The sequence below is a fragment of the Dendrobates tinctorius genome, unplaced genomic scaffold, assembly GCF_039654945.1.
Source record: "Dendrobates tinctorius isolate UK_male_01 unplaced genomic scaffold, ASM3965494v1 ptg000256l, whole genome shotgun sequence".
Classification (NCBI taxonomy): Eukaryota; Metazoa; Chordata; class Amphibia; order Anura; family Dendrobatidae; genus Dendrobates; species Dendrobates tinctorius.
The window spans coordinates 4,712,816-4,720,000 of NW_027361923.1; the positions used below are offsets into that span (position 1 = coordinate 4,712,816).

The window sequence follows — 7,185 nt, forward strand, 5'->3', positions numbered from 1 at the left end:
TGCCTACTCACGACAGCGGTTCTTTAATAATAATATATGGAATTTTCCATTACAGCTCCTCTCAGGTACCTGTCTTGGCACTCATTCCAGTCGGCTATTACCTTTCATGTGGTGTTGCACACCAAGTAGCACTGACCACGAATTTCACAGTATCCTTTTTGTTTAGTGTCACACTTTTTGCCTGTTTTAAACATCCTAGGGCACGTTTCTTACATATGTTCCTTACAAACCATCACAGCACGGACTTTCCATCAGCGCCCTGGGAACCTGTGGAGTCTCACTAGACTCACTTGAACCTTATCTCAGAATTCGCTATTTCAGTATTTAGTCATCGACTTCTTGTTTAAACTTTACATGATGTTTATACGTTTCTCATCAGCATCCTGTTGCTCTGATATTTGTTATATAGTCATTTGTTCACTAATTATAATGCCTTGTCCTTTTGTAAACTCATTCTAGTTAAAACCAACCGTGAAAAAATTCTGTTTCTGATGAAGGTCAATTGTATGACCGAAAACGTTTAAAGGAATGTACTCAACTGGATGCCTTTCACAATAAAGGAACTGTCAAACCATTTTTTCTTTTTGAGTGCCAAGTTTATGTACTACATTGTTAGGTGGCTGGATACCCGACTTGTGCACCTCTCTCCTCATTGAGTGCCGTGTTTTTCTACTTTGCATATTTTTCGAGCATGCCAAAGACACTCGGTTATCACCCGAGCATGCTCAGATATCGCCTTATCCGAGCACGTTCACTCACTCATCACTGAGGGTCAATATGATCGAAGAACTGTTCCATGTAAAACTTAATCAAAAGGCCACAAGTGCACTCATTCCATCTGATGCAAAATAGGTTCAATCTCCAGAGGAAACAAACGTTCTTAATATCTGTGGACCAGCAAACCTCAGAAGATGGTTACAGAAAATAATGAAAATACTCATGTAAAATTCTTGTTCTGAATGTTCATCCAATTGTTCTACATTCAGCATCAGGAGGGAAATATTTGCTCCTTTAGGGCATAATGGGTCATGGATTATGGATGTACCTTTACGTTTTCCTTAGCTCATCTCCTATCCATTGGTTGAGCTTGATGGACATATATCTTTTTTCAACTATACTTTATGATAATTAACCCCTTAGATATTTTTCATTTTTGTGCTGTCCTTTTTTTCCTCCCCTTGTTCCAAGATCCATAGCTTTTACAACAACACACATAACCATACGAAAGCTTGTTTTATACAGGGTGAGTTGTAGTTTTGAATGACACTGTTCATTTTACCGTGTCATATATTGAAAAATGGGGAAAAAAAATTCCAAGTGGAGGGAGATGTTGAAAGTAATTTTCAGTTCTGCCATTGTTTTGGGTGTTTTGTTTTACAGCGTTCATTTTCCAGTAAAAATGACCTGGCAAGATAGTGTGGTTATGATGATACCCAACTTATAAGGTTTGTTTTTATGTTTTAGTGGTGATAACAAATTCAAAACCTTGTAAAAAAAAAATAAAAATTTGTGTAGCCACTTTCTCAGACCCGTAACTTTTTTATTTTTGCATCTATGGAGATGGATGAGGACTTGAAGCTGAAGTTTTTATTGACAACTTTTTGGTATACAAATTACACTTTCATGGCTTTTTATTGTTTTTCTTTTTGGAGACCCGCAGTCGCGCTCTGGGGGGCCATTTGGGTCAGTGCACTCAGACATTAGCAGCAGCATTTAAATAATTAAACTGCAGCGATCGGATTAAGCTCTGGTCACTTCAGTTCCAGGCAGATGCTGACTATGTAACACAGCTGGCATCTGCTGTTTATGAAGCAGAATTAGCTCCTGAGCCAGCCTCATACAGCCCTTAGAGACCTATGATTGAAAATTTACATCATAGGCCATTAAGGAGTTGCAATAGGGGTTTAATTGAAGATCTAATTGTATATTTTACACTCCTCAACATTAAAATTGGGGGGAAAATCGTGGAATAATGACAGTAGACATGCTAATGATCTGCAAATTATGAAAAAGTGGAAACAAAGTTTTCAAAACATCTCAATGTATTCAGAATGAGCACCTTGAGCAGACATTTAGGCTATGTGCCCACGTTAGCGTTTTTAAATGCTCAGGAAACTGATCCCCTTCCCAGAAAACGCGCATCTTTTTTCCGCACCTTTCTTGCGCGTTTTTTGCACAAAAGACACGCGTTTTTGTCGCGCATTTTCTGGGAACATTGGGGAAGGCTAGAAATGCTCAGCAATGCGGAAATTAATGAGCATGCTGCGTTTTTAGCCGCTAAGCGATTCCTGAGCGTTTAAAAACGCATGCACTGGCACAAAAAGCCAAAAACACAAGCAAATTAATTTGAAGCTTCTTTTAAGCGTTTCTGCAGCGTCTGAGCCGGCACAAATGCTGCGGAAACGCTTAAAAAAATGCAACGTGGGCACACAGCCTTACATGCCTTGGGCAGACAATCAGTGAGGTTATTAATAATTGTTTGAGGACTTTTCTGCCACACTGAATGCGCTTGGGCAAATCATCTAGATTCTCTGTTGGCAGCTCCCTATGCAATTGACGACCAATGACGTCCCTGGTGTGTTCGATGGGAGGCAAGTCCAGAGATGGTCATGGCAGCACATTTGGATCATGCAGGCTGCTAACAGTAACACGAACAACATGCAGCCTGGCATTGCTGTGTTGAAAAATGGGTCCTTACACACTTTGGAGAAATTGTCGTACAACTGGTTCCACGACCAAATCAATGTAAGTCTGAGCTGTTAGTATACCTAGAATAAAGACTACAGGAGTCTGGTTACCGTACATCATACCACCCCCCACACTATAATCCTGAGATTAGGACTGGCCTCCTCAGATCCAAAGAATGGCGAAAAAGGATCAGTTCTGTACTACAGGAGTAATTAGATGTCACATACCAAGCCTAAGGCGTCAAACATTGTCTACACTAGCCTGTGGCCAGGAACCACTTATGGCCCTACGAGCATTTTGTTCAGCGCCTAATCTTCTGTATGCAGTAGTTTCCATGTCAGAGGAAAGAAAACAAAGTACACTCCTCAGAAACAGGGACTGGAAAGCAGAAAGACGCCATTGTTTAGCCATATCAAGAGACTCCGTTTCCTTGATTCCTGTTTAGTGCACCAGGGAGGCATGTGGGTGTTAGAATGGTGGCTGCCTCTGCATACAGCTCTTGTGATTATGGTTAAAAGGCATTCTGAAATGCAACCAGCTACTACAACACCCATAATCTTCAATGGAGAGAGTTGCATTTGCTACGCCATAAACTGTTGAAACATTAATACTTGTTTCACTTTTAATGCAACCCTTCAATGTATTTATTTTATAATATTGTGGCCCTAGAACCAGTAAATTTTATGCACCCCTAGTCTACATGAACCATCAGAGGGTGTTTGCATTACATAGGGCTACGAGCCAAACCTCAAGCTGCAGGTGCTCTATTGACCTCATGCCATTCCTCTCAATGGCTATCATGGTGCAGAGCAAGATGGCCATGGAGGATGAAACGGAGTCTGTCTTCTTCAGCAATGAGTCCCACTTTTGCCTCGGATCCAATGATAGCCAGAGAATGGTCTGCAGATCACCTAGGCAATGCTATGATGAGGTTTTCACGAGGGAATATGAAAGTGTCCCAGGTGCCATTTCTCAACGCTGGATTTCGAGCCGATTGTTCTACTGAGAGAAGCCCATGTGGCGTAAACGTGCTACCGTGGCCTGCAGCGTCTCCAAACTTGTCTCTAACGAGCACATCTGGGACATTATTAATTACAATTTGCAAAGAGAGGTGCTAGTAACAGATCTACAAAATTTGATACACATAAACCAATATAGACAACAATGCACAGTGTTAAACAACTAAAAACACCTGTGCCCATATAGGGTATTATGCATAAAGAGTTCCATGCAAAAGAATTTCATAGCCCATATAAAGAAAGAATTGCACATAAAGAAACAAAGTAATAAAAAAATTATATTTTATTAAAGAATCAGTAAAAGCATAACAGTGGCAGGCAGAAGGCATGCAAGCTAAAACGCGCGTAGGGGTTGTGGCACCGCAGGTCTGAGGTAATGTTCTATTATTAGTGCACTTTTTCTACTCCTCCATCTTATCCATACTCTTTGGTGACATTTACCTGTGGTTCAACCTATTTTTATGGTATTTATATTGCCCACATTGGATTACTATTCATAATGATGTTTGGAGTGGTTATATGGTATTCACTGTAATTAATTGCCTCTGACCTGTGGTTCCACTATTGGTTGCTTTCACCATCTCATTATCTTTTACTGCTACTGTTATGCTTTTACTGATTCTTTAATAAAATATCATTTTTTTATTACTTTGTTCCTTTAAGTGCAATTCTTTCTTTATATGGGCTAAAAATTTGATACCCAGTACATTTAGCACAGCAGACCATTCCTCAGTGTCATGCAACGTGTAGGAAAGGCCAAGTGCAACACGAAGGGATAAGCGAAAGGGAGCCAAACACTAGGGAAGGGGGGAGTGGAGACCGCTAGACAGATCTAATGTCGCAAAAATATATATTTATAGCTAAAATAAGGGTGAGACCTTTTGAATGTAGATAGTCAAATAATCAAAAAAAAAAATGTTGATCTTTACAAGATAGGCAGTAATTGGTGCATTTCCTAGGCCATGTTCATACATTCATGATTTTGTCAGGATATAGATGTGGATTCCACATTTAAATTCTAGTCCTCTTCCTTCTGGAGTGGCTATTTGCATATTTAAATTACCAGAGGAGCATTGCATGGCCTGTAAGTCTCCTTAAACCAGCTTGGCACTCTCCGCAAGGAGAAATGTTCCTCCTTAGACATCCGGTAGAAACCATTATCATTCTGTCGCTAATGGGCATGAATGGAGTCTTTATACTGTATTGACATGCGTGGGAGAAAAAAAAAATCTGCATGGAATAATAAATGTGTTGCACACTATAAAATACATCTCTTTAGAGATGGTGCAAATCGATTTGCAGGACCCAATCCTCCTTTGATTAACCAACCTGGTGCAATGTAAGTGTGACATCATACCAGGCCGGTGAATCCAAAGAAGAGCCGGCGATGACATCAGGTAAGACACTGTTCACAGGACTCCCGTTTGGCAGCCATGGATTACTGGTGTGGCCTCTTAACTAGGTCCTGTGAATCGATTCACACCAGCTCTATGCAGCTTCTTCATTATTACCATAAAGTTGTCACAAAAAAGCAAAGTTTAGCTCTACTCAACACAATATTGTGGATCCCCATGTGGATCTTGTGGCCAATCCAAGTTTCTGTATCAGATTTTTGATCCATATTTTCTACAAATTCCATAGTGGATTTGCCCATGTTAAACCTATGCCATGTGAACCTAGCCATTGGTGTTAATAAAAAAATGGACGACTGGCTAAGGGTAGGGTCACACAACCGCTTTTCTCCATCCGGGCAGAAAAATGGTCCAATTATGCTAATCAGACTATGATCAGAATTTGATCAGAATGGGATCCGTTTTTTTTGGATGAAAGAACAAAAAAGATTCTCCACCTTCTCCATTAATTCAGTCTGTGAAAACAGATGTGATCAGAGTGCGGTCAAATGTTTTCTAAGGATCCATCTTGCATTGCCGATTTTGATCAGACATTGAGATCGAAATCAGAAGTCACCATTTTTTTCCTTGCACCGAGTGGTCTGAGGAAAAAATTGGACATGTGCGCAGCCCAAAAGAATAACGTGGGTATGTGTTCTGTCCGTGGAAACTACAGATAGCACTCGTCTGATATAATCGGTCAAGTGTGCAAGCGCGTAGATTGAGAGTGCTGACATCTTCTTGTCTTTGTGATTGCCTTGGGAAAAATATTGTAGGAATCAAAGCATCAAGTAAAATACAGACTACTGTATATTACGTGTTCTTCGCTACCTCCTTTTTTTCTTGTCTCTCTACTTACAAGATGTGGATTGAAGGGATAGTGCAAAGCTTCTCTCTTGTTGGACATCATAGATAGAGAAATGCTAAAGCAGATGGGGGGGCAGTTGTCAGACAATTATCTGACACCTGGCGGGTGTCATAGACATATCTTGTTCTAATTAGCAGATCAAGAATAAAATACCTGCTTAACATTGAATACCATAAAATTTGCTAAGATAGTTGTCCCCCGCCATGACGCGGCCTACGTGCCTGATGTCAGATATCAGGAAACCAAGGCATAGCATCACCCCTTTAAAACCGCAAAATATTGGCATGGCATGCAGCTAGTGATGAGCGAGTATACTTATTGCTCAGGTTTTCCTGAGCATGTTCGGGTGGTCTCCGAGTATTTTGGCTTGCTCGGAGATTTAGTTTTCATCTCCTCAGCTGCATGATTTGCGACTTGTAAACATCTTGAATACATCTGTGGAATGTCTGTTTGTTAGGGAATTCCCACATGTATTCAGCCTGTCTACAAATCACAAATCATGCAGATAAGACGCCGAAAACTAAATCTCCGAGCACTCCAAAATACTCGGAGATCACCCGATCAACGAGTATACTCGCTCATCACTACATGCTGCAAAACACAATGAAAAGCCTTCCCATGTGCACACACAATAACTTTATTATTTTAGTACCTTCGTAGAACAGATATACCAACGTTGTATAAATAACAAGCAGTAAATTGTGTTTTAAAGGGAATCTGTCACCAAGTTTTTGACACCTAATCTAAGAGCACCATCATGTAGGGACAGAGACTCTGAATCCACTGATGTGTCACTTATTGGACTGCTTACTGTATTTTTGGTATAATCACTATTTTATCAGCAGGAGATTATCACTAAAGGACTAGTAAATCTGCTGCCATAAAATCCTCCATATTCATGAGCGCTATATAACCTCAACCCCCCACTGATTGATAGCTTTCTGCCTATGCACAGTATACACAGAAAGCTGCCAACCAGTGGAGTGGGTGTGGTTATACAGAGCTCAGCATTTAGAGAACTGTTAACAGATAAAACAGTGATTTAATCAAAACTACAGCAAACAGCTCATTAAGTGAAACGTCACTGGAATTAAGGTATCTGTCTCTATATCATGCTGCTCTTAGATGGGGTAGAAAATAACCTGGCAACAGTTTTCCTTTCAAGAAGAAAAATGTGAAAAGAAGGAAACTCCATAATCTAAAAGTACATTTTACGATC

The 7,185-nt window shown here is 40.3% G+C and overlaps 1 protein-coding gene across 6 annotated transcripts in view; it reads left to right on the forward strand.

Annotated features, from left to right (window-relative positions):
* The window catches only part of GRIA4 (glutamate ionotropic receptor AMPA type subunit 4), a 529,928-nt gene that overhangs the window by 490,424 nt on the left and 32,319 nt on the right, over positions 1 to 7,185 (forward strand). The gene's annotated exons all lie outside the window — the stretch shown is intronic.